The sequence below is a fragment of the Anguilla anguilla genome, chromosome 17, assembly GCF_013347855.1.
Source record: "Anguilla anguilla isolate fAngAng1 chromosome 17, fAngAng1.pri, whole genome shotgun sequence".
NCBI classification, from domain to species: domain Eukaryota; kingdom Metazoa; phylum Chordata; class Actinopteri; order Anguilliformes; family Anguillidae; genus Anguilla; species Anguilla anguilla.
The window spans coordinates 16,986,192-17,001,623 of record NC_049217.1 but is presented as its reverse complement, the minus strand read 5'-3'; the positions used below and the strand labels follow the sequence as shown (position 1 = coordinate 17,001,623).

The following is a 15,432-nucleotide window of genomic DNA, read 5'->3' as shown; positions in this document are numbered from 1 at the left end:
AATTAAAAGATTGTTTTCTCGTCCTTATTTTTACACGCAAAAACAGGAATGACATTTACTGTACAATGCAATGCAGACCCTTTAACAACCTGGTTCTTTAGAAAGTTTAGTAAAACCCTTAACAGCAGATGCTATTCTGAACACCTGGCGTAATGTTATTGCAATTTAAGACGCTAATATCGTAATATTATTATTGTTGTTGTTGTTATCATATGTTCAAATATTTAAAAAACTAAAAAGCCTGTTTATTTATGACACAATTACTGTTGGACCTGACTGTGGTCAAACTCTGACAGAGAGTGCACTAGTGACCTGGCATGCCACGAGGGAAGAGTCCGGTGCATTGTGGGAACTGGGCCGTTCAGATCAAACTGGAAAGCAGGGCTCTGTCATTGTTTCCGACGGCGAGCTCATACGAATGCCTCTCACGTAGCTGGCAACGGCGCTCCGCATGTCTAGGCTTCCAAAGGAAGGGGAGCCAAAATACCTGCTGGGCAGTTTGGCACCCCTCTCTGCATTCTGACAACCAGATACAGCCCCTCAGCCCAGAGAAAGTTCCTCTGTTTCTCACAGAGCCGGCCCTGGGGGGATTTTATTGTGGCCTTAAACAAGAATGTTGTGGCCCGTAAGTGCTCCAACATGAACTATACCCACCACTTACCTCAAACTGTGTGGCCCAGTGCATAGAATGTTTATGATTTGTGGACTGCAGTTGCATTGCGCTGTGTATACTTCCCCCTGCTTTCCTGCTTGGTCTGTCAGAAGAGAAAAGGCCAGGGGGGTGGGGCGGAGGCAGGGGGGTTGTGGCTGGTTTGAGGTTGCATGGGAAGAGTCGCAATTGGTTGCACGGTTGCCAAGGAATCGCGTGTTCTAATTGAACATCGTTAGAAATATCTGTACTGACTAATAGATACATAACGGCAGGTGCAGAGTTTGGCTTCAAGCGCGGGATGTCTGTCAGCGTTTGGATGTAGGGTGAGCATCGAAGGCTTTGTTTTGTTGGCTCCCTCTCCAGGGATGCCTTATGTATTCTCATCTAAACCTCAGCAGCCAATGAACGGTTGTCCTTCAGCCCGGAAAGTGGAACGAATTCCATTTGCCCAGGTCAGAACAGAGTCTGAATGTGACACATGATCATCTTGGACACCTTACTTACGGCCTTGTGTTTATAGGTCAAATATCACATCTCTGTTTTTTTTATTTTTTTATTTCACCAGCATTGCGGTCCAGTGTAAGCGCATCGGTATTTTTAGTCAGAGCTAATCTGTATGGTGACACCAGCTTTTGTAGAGTACTTTTTCATTCTGCTGGCTGGTGCTGTAATACGGACACAGCTTGTGAAACCTCAGAAGTGATTCAAATGGCAGTAACTAGCTGAATAAATTTAAGGCATAAAAATGAATTTAAGTATGTTTGGTACAGTCATGGTTCCTCGACAAACATTTTCATCCAAAGAAAGGCAAGTTTGTTAAAGTTTATTAAGATACTGATCCATAATTCATTATGAGGTCCAGCCTCAGTTTATAGCAGTTTTGAGGGAACTTTTTCCACATTTTCAGTGATATGTATCAGGAGAAATTGCCAAATTTACTTTTTTCAGAAAAGCCCACCACCATGGCCTGAAATGCCCGTTCCTTCAAAGCTTACATTACAGGCATTTAGCAGACGCTCTTATCCAGAGCGACTTACACAACTTTTTACATTGTATCCATTTATACAGCTGGATATATACTGAAGCAATTTCGGTTAAGTACCTTGCTCAAGGGTACAACGGCAGTGTCCTACCAAGGAATCGAACCTGCAACCTTTTGGTTACAAGCCCGGTTCCTTACCCACTGTGCTACACTCCGTCCTAAAAAAGCTCTTGTCTTGGAGGGGTTGAGAGGTGGGTGGGGGAAGGGTAGGTTGGGGGGAAAGGGGTTTTGCATTTAGTTTTATCTTCTTTTTTCACATTGCTTCAGGGATAAAAACCCAAATTTCATTGTTTTCTCTTCTGCAAATTTATGCTGGGTTGGGTGAATGTAATCCCAAGATACAGAGTTTAACATTTTTTATTTTGAGAATGCATCAGATTGTTTACTTTCAGCATGAAGATTGTACTGCGATCAGTACAATCAGAGGTCTTTACATGGGCTACCATACCAGCATTGCAGGCTGTCCCTGGAAAAAATAACAATACCACAGTCTCAGGATCTAAGCTCAGAAAAAAAAAAATATATATATATATATATACAGAACTGAGCACCTGTTCTAATTGGTAGAAATTGAAATGATCTTGTCCTACAGTTCTTCTTCAAAGGGCCCTTCAGAACATTACATCAAAGAGCAGAGTTCACGTTTTTGCTTTGTAAGCAAGATAGAATCATCAGCCTCTCAGGATTTTATTTTATAAACAAATTCTATTTTGATTGGTGAAGCCCCCAACACAGTATTCCCACTGCCACATTCCAGTAGTGCTGAGTATAGCTGTCATATATTTACACCCACATTTAGAAAGGATATGGGGCTGTACTTTGTCGAATTGGCAGGACAGAGACTAGCATAATACTGGAGGCTTTGAAAAGCCTTTTCTTCTCTTCTCTAGATGAAAGCAAGTGAATCAAAGTGCTGGTACATTTCATATGTAATCCACCTCCATATACTGAACTGAAGAGGTGTCGGCGCTGGTGTTAAGACATGAGAAACAGGCGATTAGAGAGGTACCACCTCCTGTGGAAGAGATTATCATCACACGGTCCACAGTTGGTAAGCACGGGCCCTGTAACGGGGGAAGGGGAGTGGAGGGGTTTAATATTAGTTCTGCATAGTAGGTCAGAAAAAACTCTAAATAAGGAGGTGAGGACCGTTAGAAATGTCAACGAGTTGGTGGGGAGCAAGGTACTGCAAGTATAAGAGTCTTAAGATAATTTCAAGATGTCTGTGTGTGAGAGAGAGAGAGAGAGAGAGAGAGAGAGTATGTAACTAGTGTGATTCGTTTAGAAGGAAGAAAGGGAAACTACACAAAATATTAAATTATATTAATAAAAGAGGCTTTGATATGACTGGACTGTACAGGTGTGCAAACAAGGGTAACGGTTAGCGCCCCAGGAGCTAAGCACTGTATGAAATCCTGAGTCTGTATTCGTCATGACTCAGTGTTGAGTGACCTTGTCTCTGATCTTTCAAGATGGCTGTCCTGCCTGCCCGCCACCATGACAGCTCAGTTACATCAGGGTTCCACTGTAAGTCAACTATACAAAGATCCAGATCCAGTTCCAGGCTGTTTTAATTCACCTGTTGCTTATATGTTACATGTGACTGACTTCCAGACATGTCTTTGTGGAACATTTGTGGAACAGTTCCACATGTTCTGCAAAGGCATTTACCTCCCCACCTTTTTTTAAATGAGACATTTCATTGGACCATCTGTTTCCATCGGCAACAGAGCAACTCGGTGATAGCCAATGGGAATGCATAAGCGCAAGGCCCCATGTGAACTCGGAACCTGTGATTGGCTAATGGAGCAACAGCCCTGGCAGCAAAGCGTTGCCCGTGATTCTGGTGCCGCACACCCCCCCACCAATTCACCTCACTGGGGCAGGTACAGACAGATCTATCTGTACCCTCCAAGGTGAGGAACACGTCTCTCCTAAAAATGACACCTGTCTGTTTTCTCCTGGCTGCCTGCTGGGCTTTGAGTTTCACGTGTCACAATGACTCAACTTTTACGCACCTAGGATGTGGGCGTAAATACACAAATGTCTGTATGATAGAGAATTCGATTTTTACTGTGTGCATTTAGCATTTCTGATTTTTTATTTATTTATAGCAAGTCTTATAATGTCTGCCCGGGATCGTAAGGGCTCTGATTGGCCAGGAGAGAGAAACTGAATGCCTCTCATTGGCTGAGGAATTAGAGACACTGAGTCATTGGCTCACGCTGCAGCTGCAGGGTTTCGGATAGGACGAGCAGCCAGCTCCTCACTTCATCTAACTGAGTTCATAGAAAGCAACAAGCCTCCAGCCTCCCCAAGCCCGTGTATATGCAGTGTATATGCACAATTAGTAGATCAGATATGTACCCCAAGGGTACTGAGACTGGCTTTGGGGACCCCTGTGTACGCTGGCTTTCATTCAAACTGCAATTGCAATCCAAAAACATTCAACAAGCTGTCAATTTTTCATAATTTGACACTTTTCAGATTTTGAGGGAATATTTCCACTCTTAATCCGCATTATGTCAGAAATAGTTATGCATGCCATAAAGGATAAAATTCCCATATTGCTTATTGCTACATTGCCAAAACTTATGTAAAAAAAAAAAAAAAAGCTTTAAAAAAAAATTTAAGGCTGAAACAATAGGCTCCTAAATGGCTAAAGTGTGGACACAAGGCCACTAATACTAGCCATTTGGTAAATAATGAAATATGAATTCAAGTTGAAGGAAAAAATTATGAAAGAACTTAAATGTTTGTTCAACAGTCTTAGTTCAGCAAGAGATTGCCTGTGATGGAAACTAGCATTCACAGAGGGGTTCCCCCAGGACAGAGTTTGAGAACCAGTGCTGTAGATAATGGGCAAAATGGAGACCAGTGCTTCTGGTTCATTTTGGGGTCACATATTGATCAACAGTTGTTTCTGCCGTTCTCCCACAACCACAGAGAAGAATGTTTAAGAGCCATATTGTGTCACTAGGAAAGGCAATGCGCCGCAGGCCTAACATCAGTTTATTTATTTGTGCAGCACTTTTTTTTACAGAGAAAGTGTCACAAAGACGCTTCACAGTGGACCAAAACCCTGGCCTGAACCCCCAAAAAGGGAGCAATCGAGAAACAAAAATAATAAACGGTTAAATAAAAAAACTCACCAGTGGGAAGAATAACACTATGATACAGCTTTAATATGGATGACTAGTCCGTTCGTCTCTCTAATACATCTGAATATGTATGATCACTCAACACATAAACGTCCCTTTATATTTTAGCGGGCTATTCAGCCCAATAGACAGCAGTCAGTCACACATCGGTAATACATACCGATAGAGTGAAATAGACTAATGGCTGTATTAGACACATTTCTGTAAGGACCAGATGTTTATTCTTTACAGTAATTACAAATTAAGTGAAAAAGAAAAAGCACCCGATTAAGAATTTTCCGGTTTTGCATACGAGGACATAACCAGCTGTCATCTAGAGCTACAGCTCTTTCGTAAACTCATAAATATTTATATTTTCACATAATTATCCCCAGGTAATCCCCACATTTCCTTGCATATCTTTTTATTATGATGTGATTTCTTTTTTACTAGCACTCCACTGCATGGAAGAAGGGAGCATATGCATCTCAGTATGTTTAAGATGGACGCGGCTCATTTGTACAGGTATGAAATGCGCTACACCTTTCTAAATTAGAACACTGTGCCAGCTTTTCCCGAGGATAAGGCTAATGTATTAATGTATTCGACATTTTAAAATTATTTTTAAATGAGTTCCGATTTGAAAAAGCGGCAGCTCTGACAAACAGAGCAATAGAGTGTTTACTGCACGTGACTCTGAGTGGGTCACGTCACCCTGAGCGTGGCTGGAAGCTAACATCTCCATTCTCTACCATTGCAGTAAGTAGGCCTACCTTGGAGAGGAAAAGCTACACGAGACAATTATGCAGTTTTTGCTTCTTTGTGCCGCGCTGCTCTCGATGTATGGATTTCACGTCTGATTTCGCGTCTCCCATTATGTCCAGAAAAGGCGAGCAGATGCTGTTGAAGTAAATCCATATAGAGCTTTGCTTTCGATGCAGGAATGGGCCATTTTAGCCACTCCGGATAAATGCGCACTGGGATGACATGCCCATTGGTGACAGACAGACAACAAGAAAACCAGAATTGTTTGGCTTGGAGAAAAGAACTGCGCAATAGGAAAGCAATTTACTCTGCAGCCGTCCCGAAGCCGATTTTTAAAAGCTCAGCTCGAGACGCCGGGTCAGTGACATCAGCAGTCTGAAAGAAACGTTTCCACCGGATCAGCTGCTGTGTGAGCGCGCCCAGTGATGGTAATAATGATGACATCACCTCAGAAGATTATCCACCGTAAAATGGCTAAAGGCAGCTAAAATTCACCACGACAGGTGAATCTGAGGCAAACATAACAAATGTAAGATTAGTTTCAGAGTTAAGAGAACATTTTTTTTTTATTTTATACATATGTAAAGTATTAATTTATTATTAAAGTTATTATATTAACATGTGAAATTTCTCATTTATAGAATGCAAACACCTCATGGACCTGGCTTGCAACTCACTCACCCACTCACTCACTCAATAGCTCACCTATTCAGTCAGTCAGTCAGTCAGTCACTCACCCAAGTGCTATTACCAGACAAGTAGCTGAAATTTGGGGTGCTACATAATAGTTGTCCAGTTTGATAATACTTCAGTGATGGCTGAACTCACCATTGTGTTTGTGGTAAAAACGCAGCTATGAAGGAATTAAATTATTAAATTTCTCTTTAAACAGACAGAATTAAAACAAGACCAGGTTAAAATGTAGCATATGGCTGGACCGAACCGGTCGATGTCACAGACATGCGCGGTGTAACTTTATCACTCACTCAATCAGTCAGTCTGTCAGTCAGTCAGTCACAGACATTCAACGTTTGTGGGGCTGGCCCCGCTGTTGCATTATGGTGCATTATGGGAGCTGTTTTCTGGGGAGAATACATGATTCGTGGCATGGTGTTTTTTAATTGATCAATTCTGCTCAAAGTTTAACGTTCATAGATATGGCACGTTGTCAATCACAAGATGAGTGAATATTCATCAGTCAGCCTCAACAGTGAGAAAGCGCTATCAGTAATTTATCGTCCCTCTCAGTCTCTTGGTACAGTATATAGGCCTGTAGGGAACTTCTTAATGCCTCAGTCCAGTACTTCCTAAATAAGACCATAGCCTCCCTGAAACATCCATAAGCATTTGCCTTTTTTTCATAGTACATGCGTGTCACCAAATCTGAGTGGATCAATTTGTTCAGAATACAAACACAGATCCTTGTTAAAAGAATAGCCTTATTTTGTGGATGAAACCAATCATTTTTGCCACAAGCAAAAACAGAATCCAACACACCTCACAGTAGCGAGAGTTTGCCATTTGTGTGAACAATTAGCATTTGTAAAATCACTACGTGGAAACACCTCTTCTGAAAGCACTTTGTGACAATATAGCACCTGTCCTAACAATGTTCATATTTGGACGACAACAGAGATGGGGTCGGACTTGTCCGGCACAGACACTTTGGACGACAGGTAGGACATCTTCCCGTTAGCTCTACCGAGCTAGTAGCGCCAAAACAGTGGGAAAATTCTGACCATTTCCGACCTTTGACCTTTGTCGGTGTCTTTCAACAACTTGAATTAGAATTTCCCCATTTTATCAGCATTGTCATGGCTTTCTGTCTGGGAAAATGCAGAAAAGTTTTTAAAAATTATTATTTTTTTACATGTTTATGAATGGGGCGAAGGTTCCATACTCCCCCTCACCGCCCCCCGGTGGTACTGCTGGCGACCAACCACCAGTGTGCCTCCGCCCCCGATAACCCCAATCCCAATCTGTTTTGATGGGGGGGGGGGGGTGGTCTTTGGCTCTGATGTCCACAACAGATGTTCCTCTCCTGTTTTTTGGGTGGGGAGGTGACATTGTTTTATCATTATTTTTATATGCTTGACCTTTACATGAGTGTAACTGATCCGAGGTGCGGGTTTGGGAGGTAGCAAAAAGAGCTGCTTCAGAAATTTGCGCAGGACGACGCACAGGGGCAACATTTCAACACCCTCTGCCCCCCTAACTGCCCCCCCCCCACCCCCCCATCGCCCCCACCTCGCCGTTTTTAAGTCGCAGCTTTAGATATGAATGTTCGCCATGTGACGGCCGCGGCGGCTCTGTTTCGGACAGCACTCTCGCACCCCTCTCCGTGTCCCCTGTCCCATCTCAGGCAGCTCTCATCGCTCATTCTTACACAGTCATATTATGGTGATGGCTATTCAATATGGTCTCCAGCACTGTATGAGGTACAGTTACTTAGCCAAGCAGTCCATTGATGAATTTAAATATATTGTACTTGTATGTATATATATATATATATATATATACACTCACCGGCCACTTCATTAGGTGATAGGAGTGGCACCCGGTGTGGTCTTCTGCTGCTGTAGCCCATCTGCTTCAAGGTTTGACGTGGTGTGCGTTCAGAGATGCTCTTCTGCATACCTCGGTTGTAACGAGAGGTTATTCGAGTTACTGTTGCCTTTCTATCAGCTCAAACCAAATTGACCATTCTCCTCTTACCTCTGCCATCAACAAGGCATTTTCGCCCAGAGAACTGCCGCTCACTGGATGGTTGTGCGTGAAAATCCCAGTAGATCAGCAGTTTCTGAAATACTCAAACCAGCCCATATGGCACCAACAACCATGCCACATTCAAAGTCACTTAAATCACCTTTCTTCCCCATTCTGATGCTTGGTTTGAACTTCAGCAGATCGTCTTGACCATCTCTACATGCCTAAATGCATTTAGTTGCTGCCACATGATTGGCTGATTTGATATTTGCGTTAACGGGTGCAGTGTGCAGTTGAACAGGTGTACCTAATGAAGTGGCCGGTGAGTGTGTGTGTGTATGTATATGTATATATATATATATATATATATATATATATATATATATATATATATATATATATATATATATATATATATATATATATATATATATATAGAGAGAGAGAGAGAGAGAGAGAGAGAGTTACTTTTCAGTTGGAAAGGGGGCATATTGAATGAAAAGCAAATGTAACTGCATATTATACGTATATAGCACGCACATATGTTTCATAATAACGTTGAGAAGACAGCAGACACAGTAGTCACAGCAGTATGATGAAAACACAATGGCATGGGAACATAACAAAAAACGGGAAACACTACAAAATAAGAAAGGGACACAAAGTAAAGGGTAGCTGTGTTGCCTTCGTAAGTGATCAACAAACCCACATATATAAGTTTGGACATCCCAAGCTAACTTTCAAGGACGGCCAATTCCACTACTGTGCTAATTCTGTGGTTCTGTAGGTCTATTCACGATTATTCTCAGAGAGCGAACCTATCACAGGTGCCCGTGAAATGGAGAACCTGCCATTTTAAACCATCTGAGCTGTCATGTGTAGAAGACACCCTTCTGTTCCGTTGTCATCCCGTGAGATAGTTCCGTTGTTCCGAGTTTTTCCCGATTCGGAAATGGCGACGTCTCTGGTGGCACTTCATGCCGCGGACACGACACCGCCGTCAGTTTGGTGGGAAGGAAATCATAAATCTGTCTGCGCTGGCTCTGTCGGTCCGGCTTGTGGGGGGGTGGGGGGGGGAGCGCTGCAGGAAGCCGCTGCTCTGTGGGTTAGCGTAGCGCCTCCAGCTGAGGAGGAGGTGCTGGGAGAACCAGGAGAGCCAGGAGAGGGGAGGAGGAGGAGTCACCAGCCCCAAGGGAGATTCACCTTCCAGGGGTGAGTCAAGCCCTCATCAGGCTCTCCCATAAGCCTGGCCTGCAGCCACGCTCTCCAAAGCCACCGTCGCTGAAAGCCCAGGCACTTCGCTTAGGATTGGACAGGGGCAGCCGAGGAACCTCCAATCAGAAGTGGGGGGCGGGTCAAATTCCATGACTCTGCCACTCTCAGGAGTCTTTCCGCGAATAAGACGCTCAGGCAGCTGACGCCATGATTTCGGCCTAAGCGAACGAGTGAAGCTCACCCCCCCAGCCTTTGCCCTTCCCTCCAGACCCCCCCCCCACCACCCCCCACCCCCCCACCACAGACACTGATACTGGTGAGAACAGGTCACAGAAGCAGAGAGCAGATTCCCAGGAAACGAGGGGGGGGGCGTGGTGGGGGGGGGCCATGCTCCGCCTCTCCTGTTACATCACGGGAAGCAGACGACTGGCACAGTGCGAGCGTAGCTGAGGTAAGACTGGCGCTGGGAAGTTATTCTGGGTCCACAGCCCCCCCCCCCCCCCAAGCTGCGCCAAACCCTGCCCAAATGGCTTGATTCCAATAAGCTTGATTCTCATCTGCATAACCCACACTGCAGGTTTAGTAGGAGACATATGCTTCGTTTTATATTAAACTGCAAATTTCTGTCACTCCGAGTGCCCCTGTTTCTGCAAAGCTGCAAAATTAGTGTCCTTCACAGGGGGAAAAAATGCATCGTATCCATATCTCCCTCCATCTGCACCGTACCCAGGAACGCCTTTTATACAGCCAATCCATGTCTAATAAAGGTTTGTGGTTTTTTGTTTCATTTTTTTTTTTTTACATATTTAACATGGCCTACATGCCTTTAAAGCTTGAAATGAGAAAAGCTATAGTCAGGGAGTGTAGCTTTACTGTACAAAGCTATAGTCAGGGAGTGTAGCTTTACTGTACAAAGCTACAGACAGGGAGTGTAGCTTTACTGTACAAAGTTACAGACGGGTAGTGTGGCCTGTCTGTCTGTTTTTAATTGCTGTTACCCTTTCTGTTTCTTTGTACAGAGTATAGCATATGGCATAATGTCTCCAGGTTCATAGCAGTACCTCGGTTGTACTCAAAGATAAATCGGCTCCACAAAAGGATTTGGAAGACAGTGGATCTGTGTTCAACGTGAAAGTGAACACTTTTTCAGTCCTGCACTGACATCTCCTGGTGGAACACAAAAATGCAGGGACAATTATCCAGCCCCAGAAGGTGAATGAATACCTGTGTAGTACCACAAACACCACACAAATACCTATATTATACTTTACTCTATCTGATATCAGAAAACAGAAAACAGACATACTGTATATAATTCACCCAATCATGCTTTTATTGCTGGGCCATACGCGTGGAGCTGCTCAGTGCTAGAGCTCTGCGCAGCCACATTTCCATTGGCTACCTGCCGTTGGGTTTGTGAAGCTGAGGACGGTGTATAATCTTGCCTATCAGCACTATCAAAACGTCAAAATACGTGAAATTCAACCCAAAATTGTGCTTTCCCTCACAATTATTTAGCTGACCTCGCAAAGACAAGTTAGTTGAAAGCTCCCAGATAATAGGGCATAGGACCATCAAACCACTGCTAGAGTGTTCACAGACAGCGGCCCCGATAAGCAGAGCCTATGCTTCGGGCGCTACCACCCCGCGCGATTTTACACGAATATTTCCAACCCTGACTTTAAGCCGCCGACCGGAAAAATATGCAGCCGGCTAACGCTTTCAATGTTCAATAGCTCCCAGACAATAGGGCCTAGGACCATCAAACCACTGCTAGAGTGTTCACAGACAGCGGCCCCGAGAAGCAGAGCCAATGTTTCGGGCGCTACCACCCCGCGCGATTTTACACGAATATTTCCAACCCTGACTTTAAGCCGCCCATCGGAAAAAAATGCAGCCGGCTAACGCTTTCAATGTTCAATAGCTCACAGACAATAGAGCCTAGGACCATCAAACCACTGCTAGAGTGTTCACAGACAGCGGCCCCGAGAAGCAGAGCCTATGTTTCGGGCGCTACCACCCCGCGCGATTTTACACGAATATTTCCAACCCTGACTTTAAGCCGCCGACCGGAAAAAAATGCAGCCGGATAACGCTTTCAAAGTTCAATAGCTCCCAGACAATAGGGCCTAGGACCATCAAACCACTGCTAGAGTGTTCACAGACAGCGGCCCCGAGAAGCAGAGCCAATGTTTCGGGCAGTACCACCCCGCGCGATTTTACACGAATATTTCCAACCCTGACTTTTAGCCGCCGACCGGAAAAAATGCACACGGCTAACGCTTTCAAAGTTCAATAGCTCCCAGACAATAGGGCCTAGGACCATCAAACCACTGCTAGAGTGTTCACAGACAGCGGCCCCGAGAAGCAGAGCCAATGTTTCGGGCGCTATCACCCCGGGCGATTTTACACAAATATTTCCAACCCTGACTTTAAGCCGCCAACCGGAAAAAAATGCAGCCGGCTAACGCTTTCAATGTTCAATAGCTCCCAGACAATAGGGCCTAGGACCATCAAACCACTGCTAGAGTGTTCACAGACAGCGGCCCCGAGAAGCAGAGCCAATGTTTCGGGCGCTACCACCCCGCGCGATTTTACACGAATATTTCCAACCCTGACTTTAAGCCGCCCATCGGAAAAAAATGCAGCCGGCTAACGCTTTCAATGTTCAATAGCTCACAGACAATAGAGCCTAGGACCATCAAACCACTGCTAGAGTGTTCACAGACAGCGGCCCCGAGAAGCAGAGCCTATGTTTCGGGCGCTACCACCCCGCGCGATTTTACACGAATATTTCCAACCCTGACTTTAAGCCGCCGACCGGAAAAAAATGCAGCCGGATAACGCTTTCAAAGTTCAATAGCTCCCAGACAATAGGGCCTAGGACCATCAAACCACTGCTAGAGTGTTCACAGACAGCGGCCCCGAGAAGCAGAGCCTATGTTTCGGGCACTACCACCCCGCGCGATTTTACACGAATATTTCCAACCCTGACTTTAAGCCGCCGACCGGAAAAAATGCACCCGGCTAACGCTTTCAAAGTTCAATAGCTCCCAGACAATAGGGCCTAGGACCATCAAACCACTGCTAGAGTGTTCACAGACAGCGGCCCCGAGAAGCAGAGCCAATGTTTCGGGCGCTATCACCCCGGGCGATTTTACACAAATATTTCCAACCCTGACTTTAAGCCGCCAACCGGAAAAAAATGCAGCCGGCTAACGCTTTCAATGTTCAATAGATCCCAGACAATAGGGCCTAGGATCATCAAACCACTGCTAGAGTGTTCACAGACAGCGGCCCCGATAAGCAGAGCATATGCTTCGGGCGCTACCACCCCGCGCGATTTTACACGAATATTTCCAACCCTGACTTTAAGCCGCCGACCGGAAAAAAATGCAGCCGGCTAACGCTTTCAATGTTCAATAGCTCCCAGACAAAAGGGCCTAGGACCATCAAACCACTGCTAGAGTGTTCACAGACAGCGGCCCCGATAAGCAGAGCCTATGCTTTGGGCGCTACCACCCCGCGCGATTTTACACGAATATTTCCAACCCTGACTTTAAGCCGCCGACCGGAAAAAAATGCAGCCGGCTAACGCTTTCAATGTTCAATAGCTCCCAGACAATAGGGCCTAGGACCATCAAACCACTGCTAGAGTGTTCACAGACAGCGGCCCCAAGAAGCAGAGCCTATGCTTCGGGCGCTACGATCCCGTGCGATTTTACACGAATATTTCCAAACCTGACTTTAAGCCGCCGATCGGAAAAAAATGCAGCCGGCTAACGCTTTCAAAGTATAATAGCTCCCAGACAATAGGGCCTAGGACCATCAAACCACTGCTAGAGTGTTCACAGACAGCGGCCCCAATAAGCAGAGCCTATGCTTCGGGCGCTACCACCCCGCGCGATTTTACACGAATATTTCCAACCCTGACTTTAAGCCGCCGACCGGAAAAAAATGCAGCCGGCTAACGCTTTCAATGTTCAATAGCTCCCAGACAATAGGGCCTAGGATCATCAAACCACTGCTAGAGTGTTCACAGACAGCGGCCCCGATAATCAGAGCATATGCTTCGGGCGCTACCACCCCGCGCGATTTTACACGAATATTTCCAACCCTGACTTTAAGCCGCCCATCGGAAAAAAATGCAGCCGGCTAACGCTTTCAATGTTCAATAGCTCCCAGACAATAGGGCCTAGGACCATCAAACCACTGCTAGAGTGTTCACAGACAGCGGCCCCGAGAAGCAGAGCCTATGCTTCGGGCGCTACGATCCCGTGCGATTTTACACGAATATTTCCAAACCTGACTTTAAGCCGCCGATCGGAAAAAAATGCAGCCGGCTAACGCTTTCAAAGTTCAATAGCTCCCAGATAATAGGGCCTAGGACCATCAAACCACTGCTAGAGTGTTCACAGACAGCGGCCCCAATAAGCAGAGCCTATGCTTCGGGCGCTACCACCCTGCGCGATTTTACAGGAATATTTCCAACCCTGACTTTAAGCCGCCGACCGGAAAAAAATGCAGCCAGCTAACGCTTTCAATGTTCAATAGCTCGCAGACAATAGGGCCTAGGACCATCAAACCACTGCTAGAGTGTTCACAGACAGCGGCCCCGAGAAGCAGAGCCAATGTTTCGGGCGCTACCTCCCCGCGCGATTTTACACGAATATTTCCAACCCTGACTTTAAGCCGCCGACCGGAAAAAAATGCAGCCGGCTAACGCTATCAAAGTTCAATAGCTCCCAGTCAATAGGGCCTAGGACCATCAAACCACTGCTAGAGTGTTCACAGACAGCGGCCCCGAGAAGCAGAGCCAATGTTTCGGGCGCTACCACCCCGCGCGATTTTACACAAATATTTCCAACCCTGACTTTAAGCCGCCGACCGGAAAAAAATGCAGCCGGCTAACGCTTTCAATGTTCAATAGCTCCCAGACAATAGGGCCTAGGACCATCAAACCACTGCTAGAGTGTTCACAGACAGCGGCCCCGAGAAGCAGAGCCTATGTTTCGGGCGCTACCACCCCGCGTGATTTTACACGAATATTTCCAACCCTGACTTTAAGCCGCCGACCGGAAAAAAAGGCACCCGGCTAACGCTTTCAAAGTTCAATAGCTCCCAGACAATAGAGCCTAGGACCATCAAACCACTGTTGGAGTGTTCACAGACAGCGGCCCCGAGAAGCAGAGCCTATGTTTCGGGCGCTACCACCCCGCGCGATTTTACACGAATATTTCCAACCCTGACTTTAAGCCGCCGACCGGAAAAAAATGCAGCCGGCTAACGCTTTCAAAGTTCAATAGTTCCCAGACAATAGGGCCAAGAACCATCAAACCACAGCTAGAGAGTTCACTGACAGCGGCCCCGAGAAGCAGAGCCTATGCTTCGGGCGCTACGACTCCGTGCGATTTTACACGAATATTTCCAAACCTGACTTTAAGCCGCCGATCGGAAAGAAATGCAGCCGGCTAACGCTTTCAATGTTCAATAGCTCCCAGACAACAGGGCCTAGGACCATCAAACCACTGCTAGAGTGTTCACAGACAGCGGCCCCGAGAAGCAGAGCCAATGTTTCGGGCGCTACCACCCCGTGCGATTTTACACAAATATTTCCAACCCTGACTTTAAGCCGCCGACCGGAAAAAAATGCAGCCGGCTAAGGCTTTCAATGTTCAATAGCTCCCAGACAATAGGGCCTAGGACCATCAAACCACTGCTAGAGTGTTCACAGACAGCGGCCCCGAGAAGCAGAGCCTATGTTTCGGGCGCTACCACCCCGCGCGATTTTACACGAATATTTCCAACCCTGACTTTAAGCCGCCGACCGGAAAAAAAGGCACCCGGCTAACGCTTTCAAAGTTCAATAGCTCCCAGACAATAGAGCCTAGGACCATCAAACCACTGTTGGA

The 15,432-nt window shown here is 45.9% G+C and overlaps 1 protein-coding gene across 1 annotated transcript in view; it reads right to left on the bottom strand.

Moving 5' to 3' along the window:
• The window catches only part of LOC118216154 (ATP-sensitive inward rectifier potassium channel 12-like), a 64,672-nt gene extending 58,762 nt beyond the window's left edge, over positions 1-5,910 (bottom strand). Inside the window, exon 1 of the mRNA XM_035397192.1 lies at positions 5,608-5,910. The gene's annotated coding sequence lies outside the window, so the exon portion shown is untranslated. The remainder of the gene's footprint in view (positions 1-5,607) is intronic.
• Between the last annotated feature and the right edge of the window lie 9,522 nt (positions 5,911-15,432).